General features: G+C 38.3%; 1 pseudogene; it reads right to left on the bottom strand.

Annotated features, from left to right (window-relative positions):
- The window catches only part of LOC127436600 (exocyst complex component 4-like), a 190,938-nt pseudogene that overhangs the window by 53,247 nt on the left and 118,746 nt on the right, over nucleotides 1–18,945 (bottom strand).

Raw genomic sequence — 18,945 nt, 5'->3', positions numbered from 1 at the left:
AATCCACCAGCAGCAGGATTAAGCCTGTTTTATTAGGACTGATTTAAATAAAGGTACATTGGCATTCCATCTCTGGGGGAGAGCTGATTACAGAACAAATTAATACAAAAACATTAAATACAAATGTTAATCCACAATCATCATGTCTAAAGGGTCAATCTCTGTGCGAGATGTGGCATATATGTGTGAGTGTATGCGTGTGTGTATTGGGTATTATTGAGTAATGCTCCACCAATATGGGCTTTTCAATGTCCAATGAATACACTGATATCTAGAGTGTATAATAATTTTTTATACAATAATACTCAAAATCCATTCGAAAAACTAATTATTTACTATACACTGGAATTTCGGAACTGACAAGCAGACAGTTATTAACTGATTAACTGATGCCAGTAATCTCAAACAAAATGATTCATGACATACATTTATGACTTTTAAAACACAGGTGACAACCTGACCCAATACAAAAATGACACGACCTGACTTAAAAAAACAAAAAAACAAAAACGTCCTAACTTATTTCAACCTTTCCTAAAACATCTATCTTCGTAATATAGTTGACCCTTGCCTTAAAGGAATAGTTCACCCAGAAATGAAAATTATCTTATCATTTACTCACCTCATGCTATCCAAAATGTATATGACTTTCTTTTTTCTGTTGAACACAAAGATTTTTAGAAGTGAAATCGAGGTGAAAGTGTGAATTAAAGTTAAACTAAACAGGCACCACATGTGACGTTCAGAGGTAAAAGTGAAAGTGGAGATTTAGAGTAAACAAAAATACTTAAATTTTGATCTGTTTCTCACCCACACCTATTATATTACTTCTGAAGATATGCATTTAACCACTGGAGAATTATGGATAACTTCTATGTTTCCTTTATGTGATTTTTGGAGCTACAAATGTCTGATCACCATTCACTTGCATTGTATGGACCTACAGAGTTGAAATATTCTTCTAAAAATCTTTGTTTGTGTTCTGCTGAAGAAAGAAAGTCATACACATAGATGGCATGAGGGTGAGTAAATTAATACAAATTTTGGGTGAACTATCACTTTAATGTATGTCAGTGTGGTTTGATTGTGTTTGCTTGTTCATGAGCTATAACAAAAAGATGATGATGGCAAAAATTCTATTTGGAGGGTAGAATTCACAAAAAATATACTAATTTAGGATGGCTGTGAACACTAGGTGTTTGAAACCAACATACAAAATCCCTTCAAGAGAAAACGCACATTTGCACAACTGGACTTTTGACTGCAAATCTCACTGTTACAGACATATAGCCATTGTGTCAACTTCCCAGTGTGACAACTAGCCCTGGTATCACATGTATGAAGTCAGAATTGACAGGGTTTTGTGTATCCACCTCTAACCTTATATCTCCAAACATCGCTTATCCATTTTCTTTTTTTTTCTTTTTTTCTCTTTTTCTGAGTTCTTCAAAGTCGTTTGGTCTAACTTCAGCAGAAACATGAGGGGCTGCACATAAATTCATCATAAATGTAGCAGCTCTAAGTTTCTTTATGTTTTGTTCTCAGCTGCACACACATACACTAACACCCTCAAAAATAGCACCATATGGGGCTAATGGTGCAGAGAGGGGAGCAGAGGGGAACAAACAGAAGGCAATGATATACACATTATCATTATGGAAAGGATGTTTGTGTACACATACCCACACGCATGCACACACCCCGCAGAAACACCCTGATGCACTGGAAACATATGGAAATTTATTAAAATGATTCAATACATGCCACAAACTGCACTTCTAGCAGTTCTCTCAAATCCAGCTAAAGTTTGGATTTCACTGTAGGCCTAAACCAAGAAAGCCTGCTTTTCGGCACTAAGACAGGCAGCATGTTTGGCCACATTTGAACCTTTCTTTTGTTTAAATTTCATAGGCAGAGATTAGCTGTGCATGTTAATTTAAAAAAACAACAACAACCAAAAACAGATAGACTTCAGGCTGCAGTTGGCAATAATCTTTGTCAGGTTATACAGTTTCTCGCCAGACTGCCAGTTTAGGTAAGGCTGCAGCCCAAGGGTAGGCCAGCATTGGGATTACTGGCGAGGAAGGGGGATTGTATTTGGCCCACAGGTGAAGAAATACACTCAGCAAGCTACTTTGGTGCAGCTTAAGTTCAAAAGAGTAAAGCTGGCCTGGGGAGAGAATCCAAGCCATAGATGGCAGCAGGTGCCTAGGCAAGGACTGAATCTGTGGTGAGTGTAGCAAAAAGGAACAGAAGTGGTGCAGAGAGAAGGGAAAAAAAATATCTAGGGGCGAGAGTGCCCTAAAGGGCACCAGAGAGAAAGAACACTGCATCACTGTCAGCTGATTCTTCCTAAATTTCATCAACTGCAATTGAAAAGACTGCAGTCTTTTGAAGTAATCAATTCACCTCATTAATCAAGTTTAGGTCTTGAGTTGCCTGACCAACACTTGAGGGCAGTGGTTCTGAACTGGCGGGTCACAGGTCTGTTATGATAAGTTTGCAGGCAGCAGAGAAAAACAATGCTAAATGCATTCAAATGCATTTGCAACTAACCAAATTATAATGCACTTAGAATAGCAACATAAATAGGATTATCAATGTTTAAAAGAGAGAAAGCACACTGAAAAAAAAAAAAAATGTCGGCTAAACAATCATAACGTATTCAAGTAAATAGCTTCTCAAAAACATACATCTTTATAACATTTTTTAGCTTTACTTAATTTGCATTAATGTGTACAAGACAGAATATCAATTATAAGTTGAATTTAGTGTGAAAAAGTATAAGAATAACTGTGAGTTACTTGAACTTCTTTGGCTTAATTATCCATAAAATTAAGATTTTAAGTACAATTAACTCAAACGTAGAGAACTGAGGTTGAGGGAAATATGACCTTGTGCTTGAAAAATTTAAGCAAGTTTGTTTGGTCAAATAAGAGCCCCTATAGATAGTATTCGATTAAGTCATCATCACGCCCCCCGCCACCATTTTAGATGGAGACACCGGTAAACAAAGCACAGTACCAACAAATTTTGTGAATGCGAAAAACATTTACGTTTATATAGAAACCTTGGATCCTTTTTTATGAAGGTGTTATGGGATGATAAATATGACAATAAACTTAACTAGTTGATTGGATCCTTCTAACTTGTAAGAAAAATGCTTCTGGTGCTGATATTACCCACGAGTTGTGATATCCTCAATACTTCATGCACACTGTTAGTGCTTACACAAGTCAGGGAAGATATTCAAGTCGCTAAATCATGAAGCCTAGTATTATTTTGTTTATGTGGACTGGTACTGGACATTAAACTGAACGTTTAAGGGTGGGAAAGAACAAACGAGAAGAGGACCGCATTATTGCCACCGCAGGTATGTTACCAACAATTGTATTGAATATTTCTTCTTAAAGATGTAGGTAAACTCAATATATGCAAATGCTACTCTGTACAAGTAAAGACATAAAAGATGTTACTGTGTCTGGCCTATGCATTTGTAAACCAGATGTAATTGAGCTCATAATAATGGTCTAATTTTTCTCTGAAATATCGCTTTTATCTATTTCTCAGGTTCAACATCTGCCGTGACATTTTCCTCATTTTAAATGTGCTGTAAACTGCTTTATTTTGTATAGATTTAGCTTTTTGTGTAATCCTTGCTTTTCTGAATATTGTCAAATTACACATTCATAGCATATATTCATAAATCAAGAAAGGTCTCTTCATTCCATTTATTCATAATCTCATAGCTGTTTTCGCTGACACCTGCTGTATTTACAATGACTGAGTGTTTACTCCGGACTTTAAAGACGAGACCCAGACAAGTTTTGTATTACCTTGAATGTAACAGAGTCTACTTGAAAATAAATGTAATAAATGAGACATGGTCAAACACTTAATAATTTTGGAGTATTCAATAGATAAGAGCGTACACACAAGATAAGCAAGCTTGCATGCTAATTCTAATTGTCACGAGTCCTGACTGCTTTATGTAAACAAGACACAGAATGATATTGTTTTACATTCAAGAATCAATTTTACGTCATTCAGCATTTACACTGGTGTACAAGAGATATAAATACAGTATATTACTAAAGCACCAAGACGGCAACAGAAGAACACTTACAAACGGGAGAAACAGCCAAATAAACATAGTCTGCCATCACACTGTACTGTAGCCTTTAGCTGGTTATCACTCATCTGTACTGCTCCAGTAACAATGGGAGATTTATCCTTACAGTTTCTAGAATTATCTTAAAAGACATTATCAGAATACATCCAGGTGAAGAAGTTTTTTTTTTTCTATTCATCCTTTAACTTGATATTTAGTAATAATCTTTCTCCAACTGTACCACACCAGCAGATTAACTGTTTTTATCTGTGTCTTCAGACAATATGGCAATGACGCTTGTCGTGACATCATCGGAATACTATCTATAGTCTTATATTATCAACAAGAGGTTGTGTGTAAATCACCAGGTTTGTGCATGTGTGTATGTGTCCCTGAGCTCCAAGAGACAGAATTCCTGCTGTCTCAGTCAGGGTTTACACAACGCCACCCAGACCTGAACTGTTCTGTGATTGGCTGTTGTCGCTTCTGTGGTGATAAGAAGTCCTTAACAAAGGCCCACAGTGTGTGTGTGCCACACCGAGCTGTGCTCTTCTACTGGAGCCAGCACTACTGGATGCCAATCAACATATATCACACACACATATACACCAAATATACACCCCGCACACAACACAGACCCTACAAACAAAAAGGTCAATCTCATTAGTTCAACTCCAGACTGATGTGTAGGGGAGTGAATGTGTGTTGTCAGTGAATACAGTGTGATTAAAAAGGTCAGCTTCATTAGCAAAGCGCCAGTGGCAGTTTGGGTTCATATTTCAGAAAGAACTTTGACTAAATAGAAAAGACAGACAGTAAATCATGTCTCCAAAAACAGACTCGTGAATAAAATACAGTCCTGACAATTCGTAGACCATTACAGTTCCGACCTCGAATTTCTTGAAATTTCAAGTATGAAACACCTGTACTAAAATGACCTTCGTCTTTGATTTACCATGTTAATGTTGCAAAATTGTAGCCAAATATCAATTTTCATTACTTTGGTCAAGATTGCCATATTCCATCAACTTCAGCGGAATTCAAAATGTGTGTGTGTGTGTGTGTGTGTGTGTAAATGTGTTCTTGTAAGAGGAGTCTAGACCTTATAAGCAGCACAGTAGATCCTATAGTTGGGAAGATTAATAGAGCCAATCTCCAAACAGGCCGTGCAGTGACCCCCCAAAACATTTCTAATGAAATGAATCAATCAGTGGGCCAGCTGCAGATAGCATCAGAGAAACAGATCAGGCAAGAGAGAGAAAAAAAGATGGAGATGACTTTGAGCAAGAGAGAACAGGCAGAGTATGGATTGCAACTTGCTCTGGCCTTGTTGTCAGTGTAGAAGGATTGAGGGCAGCCAACTTCAGTTTGCAGCAGGACTGCTGATGGCAGAGACTGTTAGTGTTGCTTGATACTGCAACCAGTAATGCTACTGCAGTAACACCTCTCACTGCCAGAGCAGACGGCTATCAATTCTCACTTGTGCCTAGGCTTGTTTTTTGTGATACCGTGCTCCAACGTTTCACAAATTTCTATTGTTTTTGGTTTAACTAAATGTCTGCTTTCTAATAAAACATATTTAGAATAACAACCTTATTCAAGTGGTCACTCTTTTGTCGTTAAAATCTTTGTCAGGGCAGATGGCATAATTAACTGGATGTGAATAAAAACGAGGCTGTACGGGATACTGTATAAAGTGCTTTATAATATCGATGGTCACCCAAACTCGTGATAATCATATGAGATGGTGAAATCTTAAGATATAGTACCTGTTGGCTTGTACAAAAATGTATGACTTTCACTACCATAGACAAAAATAAAACACACCAACAAACAACGTTATGGCAATTTTTCTAAAGTTTAACCCATTTACCAAATCTTAAACCTAACCATGATTTTTATAGGAAAATAACTTTTTCTGTACCATGGAAGAAAGAGAAACATTGGGTTTGTAATGATGGTTATTAAGATTTTTCTTAAGTTTTAATTGGAAAATATTTGTTTTATAATACAGAACAAAGAGACACATTGGATTTGGAACGAGACAAGGAAAGCGTATAACAGGTTATCGACATACATTAGTCATTTGTATTGCATAAATAAAAATGGAATGAGTAGCCAGACACTCACAGACGTTTTCCAAGTAAAATAATTTATTGGTTAGGAGGCTAGCTAATATTTGATAGATTATAAATTCTGTTTGTTGACTGGTTGTTCTCTATGTGAATAAAAGACGTACCTTTTCGTATGAGCTCCTGAGATCCGTCCTATTTTTTGTTAAGTGAATGTGTGTTTGTGTGTGTTAACATGGTTCCTGTAGGCAAAGAGCAGTATATTTAATGCTGTGAAACTAAAGGAAACCCCCTTTCCCTATGGATCATTGCTCCACTTCTCCCATGCTGATTACTCATAAAACACCTCCTATAACATAGCACCTGCAAAACACACATAAACACGTACTCTCTCTTTGTCATCATCCTTTTGACCACAGGAGAGCACTACTTTAAGCATCATTAGCCTCCTCCATTTGGTCAGCAATGGATCACAGAGGCAATAGACAATATGGAGAAAAGCCACTCTCAACTTCAAAATGGCCTCTCTCAGGATGAATGGCTGTCCATTGTGAGAAGACAACAAGTTGGGGTCATATTTTGCCTTTTCAGTGAGGCACATGGCATACTGCACAAGCAGGGAATTATAGAAAATGGAAAGTTAAACTTTTGGTTCACAATCATAAGATGAGACTGCTTTACCACCAGAAACAAACAGACAACAGGGGAACTAACAAACTCCCATACGTACTCTCATACTGCTCTTACAGTCTCTCTCTGCACCCGTTTGTTCACTCATCTGCACCCGTAAGGCCCTGACATACTTCATACGAAATCATATGATAATATGCTAATGAGGCAGAGGGGGTGGGGTTAATTCCCCTGACTTTGCCCAACAGTAACAGATAAAACTGTGTGACTCTCTGTGCAGCAGTCTCAATCCCAAACATGAACAATGTTGCTGATTTTTGAGTTCCTAGCATGCACTGCAGCATGAATAAATTATGGGGTTAGTGTTAGAGGCTTATTTTTCAGCCTGATCTCACAGAGAAATCGGAGGAGTAGGTCGACTTTTTTGTAGCGAAAATCAGTAAATGCTGACCGAAAATTAAAACAATGCCTCCGGTGGACAAAGCAGTAAGGGTTGTAGGGCATATAGGCATGTGTAAGCTTCATTTATATCCAGGAAAAGCTAGTTGTGACGCGAGATCTTTTCAGCTGTGAAGAGGAATGTATATTTTATGTACTCTACCACCCAACCCAAACCAAACCTAAACCTCATTAGTTGAGTTAAAATTTTATGTTAAAGGGAAAAATGCAACATCTGAATCACGCTCATCACTGATTATGCGAACTCGGTTACTTCCTGGTTTCAAGCCGGTAATCTGAACCTGGGTTTCCCACGCTGCTGACATGATGAGCATCCAGTTGCGCTACAGGGGAAGGTAAACATGCTGGAGGCATTGCAAACATGTCTGATAGGAAATGGCGCTTGACAGTGAATCGGCATACTACCACCGATCCTAGGGTACCGGAACTTCTGGAAATAGCATGCCGACTTCTCGCGTGATCATGTTGTCTTTTTGCTGTTTGCTGACTTTTTTTTATGCTGCTATTGTTTTTTGTTGCCACTGTGTGTTGTGTGCGGATGTTAGGAGATCAACTTAATGAGGTTTGTTGATTGTTACCGTTACTGAGGTTTTTGTGCTAAGGGTTGAGATATACTGTGTGTCTATGTCAAAGAATTGTATGTACTGCCTTACCTTGCAAGACATACCTCTTTTCAAAGGGCAAAGATTCCAGTTATCTACATGTAAAATTAATTTAAATGATAAAATGAAAGTTCATGTTTTGCAAACTGATAATTGGCTGAACAAGAAATTAGTATTTCTCTCAATAACATTTTTTGCATTTAGTGAAAAAACAAATTCACATTGACTAATCAAAGCAAGGTTACTGAGGACAGTTATTAAGACTATAAAATTTTAGCATCATGTTGCCTTGATTTTTTTAAGTTTGCTCAACAATTCTTTTTGTTACAGTTATACAGTATATACTAACTATATTATATATACTTCAATAAAGGAATCATTCACCAAAACAAAGCATTACCAATATGTCAAGTGCCTCTGTCAAAAGTGTCTTGAAAACACCTTTTAAAGGGCCTGGCATACTCACGAAGAAGTTCTTCTTCATTTTTGCTCAGAGCTAAAATGAAATTTGAAACAGCTGAGCTATAAAATACTGTTTCCAAACATTCAGACACTGGCCACGCCACAGTGGGAGGAATTTAGAGGAGCATTTAAATTCAAGGACACACAAGACAACATGTAAAACCTTAACTAATGTGACATTAAAACGTGATTTCATGCTTCATTTTATGAGTAGAATTCACACTAGATCAGTAAAGAAGCTACTTTAACAACTCGATGATGATTTAAGGCAATATACACAGTAGATAATGTGTTATTTTATGTTTATCTATAGCATTCACGGCGCTAATTCGCTAACACAACCATAATATGCGCCGGTTACCCTCTGTTATTGTATTTTTGATTACACTGGTACTATTGCAAAGATGGATGTATACAAAAGTGTTAATGGTCAGAATACAGACAAAAAAAAGATGATAGGCATATCTCACTTTGGGCAGATGTTTGAATGGCTGTCTCTGCAGACGGCACATGAGTTAAGCAGCATATCAAACAACAAAGAGTACAAGCACTTATTTAAGTAGATTTGATTCCTTTTGTAGACTGATTAAACAATAATAATCTCAGAAATTGTTCTTGGAAAATGCCTCTTTGCGAATGATCATACAGATGTAGGTAAGTTCGCACCAGCTCGCTATTAACTGCACGCCGGTGTGCTCATGCTGACTGAGCTCTAGGTCACAACTACCGCTGACGTGGAACAATGGCAGTAAGAAGGTATTTGGCAGCCGGTACAAAGTTTTTTCTGAAAGTTTGCACAGGCAAGTTTTTGCTCTAAATGACATCACACCTGTTCATTCTTCGATTTCGTATGAAGTATGCCGGGGCCTTACGGGTGCAGGTGGGTGAACAAGTGCTTTCCAAAAAAAAAAAAAAGCTCACATAACAAGCTTAATGTTTGGGAACACAAACAACTTCACAAATACAGTGCTCCATAAAGGAGTTCATTAAATGTTAAATGTTTATTTTTCTTCATCTGCCTCTCTGAGTATGTCTCCAACACATACACAGCACAAACCAGGAAATGGTTTCACAACAGTACAAAGTAAAAGGCCAGGCTGGGATGCACCACACAGGCTGTGAGAGGCAGAACTGTGGCATCTTTGATTGAAGGTAATTAAAAGAAGAAAAAAAAGCCCAAACAAAAGAGCATTTTATGGAGCTCCTGCTATCCAGAGAGTCACTCATTAGCCCAGCAGGTTAATTAGCAAGATGCCGCAATCCTCGTTAAGGAGAAATCATAATCGTAAACAAATGGCTGTGCGCATTTGGCACTATCCCCTCTGTAATGAACTGCCACTGTTCTCAAAATTAAAGCAATGGGCATGACATACACACACAAACACACAACTCGGAGAGACTTGAGATGACAGGTCTCAGTTTAAAGGGAAACAACTCATCTGAGTTGTATGATCCAATCATAGCTCTAAACTCATCACACTCACCCAAGTACATTCTAGATGGCCCTCATACAGAGTAGTTAAAGAGACAGCTTCTCATGAGGCTAACTGACCAGATCATGGACTCCAAGTGCAGAAAGGCATTGAAATAACTCATTGCACATATACAATTGCACAAAGGAATTGCACACACTCAGGAGCAAAAAAGTGTGTGGTTATACACATAGTGGGGTTCAAAAGTTCTCTTGTGAAAATGCTTTGCATTTTTTTCACCCAATTTCCAATTTAATAAAGTTTTGTAAATTATATTATCAGCATAACAATTTAATAAAATAATAAAAATTGATTTTATTTCCTCTAGGACATGATTTAACTCAATTATTATGTGCATATGTGCAGCCCTGGGAAAGACGGATAGCTGGCAACTGGTCACTGAGGCACAGTGCTGTGTATTATACAAGCTGCACTTACTACTGATTCCAGGTCAGCGAGAATCAGACAATTTCAGCTCCAATTATGATGTAGGGTGATAGGGGTGTAGGTGGCCTTTATCGGCCCTCTCATGAGAGTGAAGGAGAAGAGACAGAGAGGGGTAAAAAAATAACCTTCCCCCTCTGTGTAATTTAGAAAACAATCAGACAAGGCTTTTGTTCACTTGACCAGTAGGCAAATGCTGTTTGAACAGTTAGTCTAATAAATAGATGGACTAATGGGAGAAAGAGAGAGAGAGAGAGAGAGAGAGAGAGAGAGAGAGAGAGAGAGAATCTATTTTGTTTATATTTGTACTTAACCATAATTCAGGGACCAATCTGCTGAAATATGTCCCCAGAAGTTTCCTAAATCTGATAAAACTGTCTTTGGTGGACAGCCTACACAGTAAAGTTTACACTGCGTCAGAGAATGCTGCAAATCCATTGATTTTAATGGTGTTGGTGCGTCACAAGGTCGAAGAGTAAAACACATAGGTTTGCAAAGGTGATCCACCTTCATGCGACCAAAGTTGAGAACATTTCAACTTCTGCAACTTTGATTAACTGATGGGTTGACCAATGAGAATTTCAAAGAAGCAGGTCCAATTGTTGGAAATTCTATTTACACTATTCCCGCTTGATTTCAAACTGACCTGACTCTTAACACACCCTCAAACAAACAAATCTTACATATTTCTCACTGTCAAACACTCTGTCAGCTTTCTATAGTATGTTTTGTTAGCCCCTTAAGGAAAAAATTGTTCATATAGTAAATACTTTTGTAAAATAATTTGTCTCTGGGTAGGATTAAGGAAAAGTTTGACGTAGAAAAGGTAAAGAAAAAGTGCAGACAAGAAAAAAAAAGTAAAAAAAACAAATTGTAAAAACAAAAGAAAAAGATGATACCTGTAGAAGAGGTCTTTGAACCCCCAGGTTTTTCATGGTGTCAGCACTCACTAAGATCTTGAGGGGATCAGATACTTTAGTCACGGCCTCGATCTCCTTATTGGTCTCAGTGCGGACCTGACTGAGGAACAGGTCATTGATGTAGCAGGTGAGGAAGGTGCGTAGCTGACACTGCTTGGCCTGAGCTGGTCCCATACGTGACTCGATCTCTTGAATTAACCTAAGGACATAAAGAAATCAGACACTGAAGGTACAATTTCCCCATAATTACATAAAGGAGACATTTGTCTGTGCAAGGTTCGAATAAGTTTGATGATGTCAGAGCCATAGCCTAGCGGTTAGCATGTGTCCTGCATCCGCACTTAGGTGTGGTGCTGAAGTGGGAGGATTTGAATCCTAAAATCGTATCCCAATTCAATTTCCCCTTCTTCTCGCCACCGTTTCTGTCATTTTCTAGGTTATAAGTGGCATTAGAAAATCTAGTTGTAAAACAAAAACAACAACAATAAAAAAACAAATATTTCCACCATTTCTAGCTTTTAAGTAATGCACACACTGAGTCAGTGAGGGAACAAGACAGGTGTTGAGCAGGGACAGGCCATTGCATATGAGCAGACAGAGGCACATAGATCAGCAGGAACGCTGATTTATCACTGTGAGACTACAGGTGCACAACCCCCCAACACTAAACACCACCATCAGCACTGCACAGCCAATTAGTCAACCCAGCTGAGGGGAGCCCATCCACACATGTGTGTGCAAGAGAGATTAACAGCGGAAGCATGGCTACGTCCCTCAGTGAGCAACACCTGTGCCACTGCATTTAGTAAAACACTGCCATTTCATCCCTGAAAAAACCTATTAAAGAAGAAAATCACTGAAATCTCCTTTTTAATTTTTCATTAAACTTAGGTCATTTCTGAGATCATTACAACATTGTGAATAGTTAATGATTATTGACCGTAGCCATTATTGTCTTACTATGTTCATCAAAGGGAACATTAACAAAGATAGATCTGAGCAAAGTGGGAAACAATATTACTGTAACTAGAAGAACATGTGAGTGGTGCATCCCCATGCAAAACTAAATGCCAAGATGCTAGGGTGATGTTGGTATTGCTTTGTGGTTTCTAAGATGTTCTGAGTGGTTTTTAGTGTGAAGCTATGCAGTTTCTATGGTGTTCTGGGTGGTTGCTAGGGTGTTGTGGATGGTTGCCCAAGTAAAAAATAGCCCAACCCCAAGTCCCTATAATATTCTGGTCCCATATGCCTTGGGTCAGTTCTTTTTCCTGATCTCTTTAAAAAATGAAAAGCACACCTCACAGTTTGATTTAGCATTCACGTCAGTACTTTAATCGGTAAGGGGCAAGTTACATGCCAAAACTTAATACTTTGGGATCGGGGTTCATGCAAATGGTGGTCCTTAGCAACCACTAACAATAGTTGAAGCATAAAAAATTTAGGGGGTGAGAGAAAAGGATTCAGAATCGATTCTTAGTTCAGTTTCAACCGTGGCAGCGCAGTGGCGCTGAATTTGCTCAGAAAGAAAAAAAAACAGCTGAAAATAATGATGAGAGGGAGATGTGGGTGTTGTTTTTATTTTCTTATTATTTTTTGTCTCCTGCTTTCCAAAGCCTTTCTTTCCTCTTAAGCTGTCTATTTCTTTGGCTGTTGCTCACTGCCTGTCTCTCGCTTGTCAGGACAGTGCGAGATGCTTGATTGATTTCTTAAGAAGCAACCCCATTCTTTGTGTCGTTTTATTTTCATTTGTGGTGTGGAAAGGAGAAGTTGACATTTGCACTCTCACAGAAGCAGATATCTCGTGTAGCCATCCTGGAGCAGCAACCGATAGTTGTGGTTACAGTTATAGGCTAGGGATCGATTAATTCTAAATTAATAATAATTTATTACTATTTAACACTGAGTGTGTGTATTGCTAAAAAAATGAAGGACAAGATGCTTCGTAATGCATCAAGAATCGTTTCATAATTGAATTGTTGCCATTTGAATCGTAAACGAATCGTGAGGCCATTGAAGATTCACACCTCTTGTGCCAATGATCTGGTTACCAGATCAATACCTTTCAGTGAGGAACTCGGACCTTAAAGAATGAGAAGGAAATCTTTTATTATGTAACTGAAGTGTCATATTTTTAATTTGTTCTGTGTATTGTCTAATAGCAGAGCTCTGTTGGCTGGGCTGTTTAAAATATATGGCTGGGCTTCTCAAGACCTTCTTGAATAATTTGCCATGGTTTAGAAATAGAGCAAAAGATAATGACTCCATCTCCTCTTTGTTATGTCCCCAATATAAAAGTCCTCTATCGGAATTATTCACACCAGATGGTGTCACTTACTTTCTATCTCGCCCTGTCTAACAGACACACTCAATGCCACACAAACATGTATCCCTGCACTACCATCATGTGATCATATTTCTATGTTAATATTTCATTCCATAAGTCTTTTTGATCAATGGGGTTATGAGGTAAATAGAAGGTGACAGCTGCCATAAATGCTGGTTGACTCACTCAGTTAATCGAGTTTTCCTTAGCCCAAATCCAGAAGCGAGAAGTGCGGCAGAGACATTGTGAGCATGACCATGTTGACGGTGTTGACAAAAGCAGATGTTAAAGTGGTCATGTCACGCATTATTTTCTTTCTTGATGTTCACGTATAATGTTAATAAAGTTATTTATTTATTTATTGTTCCATACAAAATAAAGTCACAATGTAGTATGACATTACCTTTTTTCACCCTGTTTCTGGCCCACTGTCTGAAACGCTCTGCTTCTTTGTACTACTGCTTTAAGACATGCACACTGTTATTATTTGGCTAACATCACTGCAGAGCAAACGGCCATTTATTCCAAGGAATCAAAACATATAATCCCACATTGATGTATTAAGGAACTTCGTTTGAATTAGCCACTCATGCCTAATGTTGGGATCCTTTAGAAGGCTTTGCAGAAATGTAGTTTTTCCACAACCAGGAACACAACAATGTCTGGGGACTTTACTTGACTATTTTCACTGGTTAAAAGCAAACTACAGTTAAAATAGTACCACTAATTTCAGCGCAGCAGTATCCCAGCCAATTTCTATCTCTGTCAACTCACTGGCCGCAACAATTATGTATGTGGTGGAGCCGGGACTATGCAAATGATGCTGCACTGTGACATCACAATGTAGCCGATTTCAAAATGAGCTGTTTTTGCAGGGTGGAGAAAAAAAAAGCTCTTTTTTGACTGGAGAGGAAGTAAGTTTTTATATTATTTATATGTCAAAGAATCAAGGAAAATTAGCACTCCCACAACAAATATGCAAAAACTAAAGAAAGCCAAACAAAACCCAACAAAAAACAAAAGAAAAACAAAACCTTCCATAATTTACGGTTTACATTTTATGGAAGACAAGTGGAGTGTGAAAGACAAGGGACCGTGTTTGGCAAACCTGTCTGATAAGCAGTCATTATTATATAACAATTTGTTTTTATTTGACTATTTGACTCTTTTTAATCACTGTTATTCACCATTTGTCTGCTTTTTAAACCACTATGTAACAAGTCTTTAATTTCTACATTTTTCATGTATGTGAGCCTTAAGCCTCTAAAACTTTAGTCACAATTTCTTAAAAGGAGCCATAGGCAAACTTAAAAAGTTCAATTTCACTGGACAAGAAAGAGAAATAAAATTCTGTTTTATCACTGGCATGCTGCATTAAGCTGGTGTAGAGATGTTGGACAGCTCTCCACTCTGCACTGGCATGTGATGTGTGAAGTGTGTGTAACCAGACTCCGATTGGCTCAGAGAGATTTGAAAAACTGAGTCAAGAGGAAAAAAATATGTTTGATGATGGAAGGATAGAATAAGGACAGTGCAAAGACAGAAGAATAAAGAGAGGAGGGTCAGGCTGGATTCCGCTGTGGATCAATCAGCCTCACGGTTACCTGGGCTCACCAGACGCCCCACTGAGAATAGTGGCATGGTTCTGACAGCAATACAGCAGACAGACAGAGGAATCCATGCTTAAATGCCACATACTGATAACTTACTTTCTGTGACTAAAATATGTGCATGGGTATTAAAACATACAGAGCATTTCATACAAATTATGATTCATGACAGGGGCAGTTTGCACAGAATGCATTCTTTTTTATTTATTTTTTTATTTTCAGACTTATTTATTGTGATATTCGAAGTGTTTGTTCAGAGTTACTTGTTTTATGTTTTTATGTTATTAATAGTTTTTATTGATTCCATATATAAATCATACAAAAATAACATAATATACAGAATCAATTATATACATTAAACCTCTCCCCCAAAACATTCCCCCACACCCCCCACCCAACACAAACATTAAAACATAATAAAACATTTAAAATACATTTTTTAAAGATATACTTTCAAACAACATTATCTATTCTAGAATAAATCTTATGGACTGATGAAAAGAATGGAAAGGGGCCAGATGGGTTCAAAAGTCTCCAAATATCTGTAAGACCAAGATTTTTACACATCCTGTGAAGCGTCACTGTTGATCTGGGGGGCTTACACACTTTTGCTTCGCTATGATCAAGAACTGAGTCCATCAAAAGATTAAAGTCTCCACCCAATATTATATCATGAGGGGTGCCAGCGGCTTGCAACATCCCCTCAAGATCTATAAAAAAGCCCTAATCATCAATGTTAGGTGCATAAATATTAGCCAAAATCAACCTTTGCCCTTGAATTTCTGCTAAAACAATAATGACTCTTCCTAATTTATCTTTACTCTGTTTAAAACATTTGAATTGTAGATGTTTACTTATCAATGCAATGACTCCCCTGCTCTTAATTGAGCCAGCACTAAAGAAAACATGTCCACCCCATATCTTCCCAAATTTTTCAGTTTACTGAGAGGAAAAATGCATTTCTTGAAGAAACACTATATCATATTTCTTACATTTAAGAAGAGAAATAACCTTCTTTTTATGGGATCCCATTTACATTCCACATGGAGAGAGACAGTGCACTCATATTAACATTTGAAATTTTGATATATTAGAAAAAATTGATTGTATAACAAAAAGAAAATTATAATGACCACATTCCAACATTAGAGCAACAATTAAATCCCAAACTTTCCTCAGAAAAAAAAAAACAGAAAAAAAAAAGAAAAACGTGCGCATTAACCCCACGCACGACAGCGCCAACCGGCGTCCATCCCTCTAAACTCAAACAGTCCATGTACACCTACAAGAGCCCCCACGACAACTCTGCCATCGGATTGCTCAAGTCCGGTGCTTCTATACAAATTTTGTGAGACAGAATTACATAACAAATAATATTCTATAAAACAAACTCAGCCAATAAGCAGAAAAAAACACAGAAATCGTGTGGATTGCCCCGAAGGTGTGTTCCTCCACAAAACAAACTCCAGCCGCTAGCGGAACCGGCACACACACAAAATAAAAGGGGGGATGGGGGCATTCAGTTCCTCAGGCAGTCAAACGAATGTTCAGTGAGCCGGTCCATTCGGTCTTTTCACAAGTGCAACACATCTCCTAATCACGCCAATGTCCTACAAGAAATATTCCACAAAACAAACTCCAGCCGATAGGAGGCATAAGCACCAAGAATATGCAGATTCATTAAATCACCAAATGGCTTACTCACTCGATTGTCTTGCTGTGGGCATGTAAATATTTTGCGGCCATCCTTAGAATCTATTCTCAATTTGGCCGGAAACATCAGAGCAAAAGTGGCCTTCCGTTGATGTAAGAGTTTCTTGCATTCCTTGAATCGATCACGTTTCTCTCTTGTCGAATTCGCAAAGTCTTGGAACAAGAAAATTATGTGATTCTTCGAAGAAAGCCTTCCTTTACTCCTCGCCTCGTGTAACACAAGATCTTTATCGGACGATCTCTGAAATTTGGCCAGAATTGATTGGGGCCTGTCTCCCTCAGAGGACCTCCGAGCCGGAACCCTGTGAGCTTGCTCAATTTCCATCTTATGGCCTGTTATGTTGAGCAGACTCGGAAAGAGCTCGTCTTGGAATTTCACCATATCTCTGCCTTCTTCATGCTCAGGAATTCCAACAATTTGGACATGGTTTCATCAATTACGATTCTCCAAATCCTCCAGTTTTTTCCCAGACGCGTTGCAAATCCACCATGGTCGCTAGCAGATTAGCAGCTAATTCCCTCTCTGATGACTCCAGATAATCAATCAGTTTCTCAACATCTGCAACTCTTGTAACCATCTCAGTGAATTTTGTCTCCATGGAAGTGATCAATTGACGTATTACAGCAAGATCCTCCAAGTCTGCAATGACCTTCGTCAGCATTGCCGACCCATTCATCAATTCATGGCGGATTTCTTTCAGTTCACCGTCCGAACTGAGTCTGGGGCTTCTGGCCTGCTGCTGAGGGGAATCAGCCCGAGCACGTAAGTGTCTTTTAATATCTCCAGAGCCTGAGGATTTTGAATTCTTTTACATATTGTCTTCCCAAAACAATTAAGCATCAGGGTGTATCGATTCTCACCGGTTTGTGACACAAATAATACTACAAGTAGCAAAGTGTGCAGAGCTCACTGTTCACATGTCCGACCCTTGCATGGCGCCCATAAGACCTCCTTGTTTTATGTTTTTATCAAAAAGTGCCTTTTTCTCACGGTCACTTGAATAAGAGCTCTCTCTCTCTCCCTCTATCACACGCGCAGTGGGAGCTGAGATTGAGGGAGACACGTAAAGCAAAGACAGTTAAAATTAAACTGATACGGGTTCGACTGGAGGACAATGAATTCGCACAGGATGCATTCTTGAGTTCAACAGCAAGACACAGTGCAATAGAATGGAACAGAATGCAGTAGCCTTAAGGCACATTTTTAAAAGTTGAGCTGTTTTTAATTGACACCGCATCTAAAACACAGCACTCATGGCACAAGACTGAAAATCAGAAACACATCACAATTTGTGAACTAGACAGTCTTCTTTTACTTAACCGGTAAAAGAAGACCGTCTAGTCCACAAATGGCTGCAAGAATGCTGCTTTGAGTTACAAAAATCCACTTTTGACTGCAGAGCTGCACTACAAAATAAGTCTATTATACCTTTTTTGGATATCACTCTACGCTATTGATATATCAAAACTATTATTGTGTTTCCTTATTGTCAGATTTGGGTGAATGACAATGATCTGGGATCAAAGCAGAGAAGCAGTTACAGTACTGAGCCCCCTCAGAGCAGGGTGAGATGTCTCTAAGCATAACTCACAGCTAATAAGGGGATTACGGCTTGTAATCAGAGCTGGGTGCCTTTGCGTTCTTCCTGCAGAAATAGAATTACTGCTGCATAATCAGGACTGTTTGGCAGTCACAATAGTTCATTGACAGTTTATCTTAATCCATCCAGGGGGAAACAGGAATGTCACAGAGGATTTAAAATAATGATTATAAATCCACCACAAGTGTGTAAAAGGAGTATTTCACCCAAACATTAATGCGTTAATGTCCTGTGGAACACAAAAAGAGAAACTCTTTTCCATACAATAAAAGCATACAATGAACAGAGCTGCTGTCAAGCTCCAAAAAGGGACAAGAAAGCCTCATAAAATCATGAAAAGTGTCCATAATGTATGATTTTTCACTGATGGCAAATGCCATTCTAATGCCATTCTTGTAACAAAACATGATGTGTCAGGTTCTAATAGGCCGTGCCGATAAGATTTAAGAACTATAGCGGAGGGCAACATTTTCAGCTATTTAAATTTCAGTCTGCTAAGGTGTGTGGTTGTGGGCCTCCACTTTCT

The sequence above is a fragment of the Myxocyprinus asiaticus genome, chromosome 47 (assembly GCF_019703515.2).
Source record: "Myxocyprinus asiaticus isolate MX2 ecotype Aquarium Trade chromosome 47, UBuf_Myxa_2, whole genome shotgun sequence".
Lineage (NCBI taxonomy): Eukaryota > Metazoa > Chordata > Actinopteri > Cypriniformes > Catostomidae > Myxocyprinus > Myxocyprinus asiaticus.
This window is presented reverse-complemented; position numbering and strand designations above follow the sequence as displayed.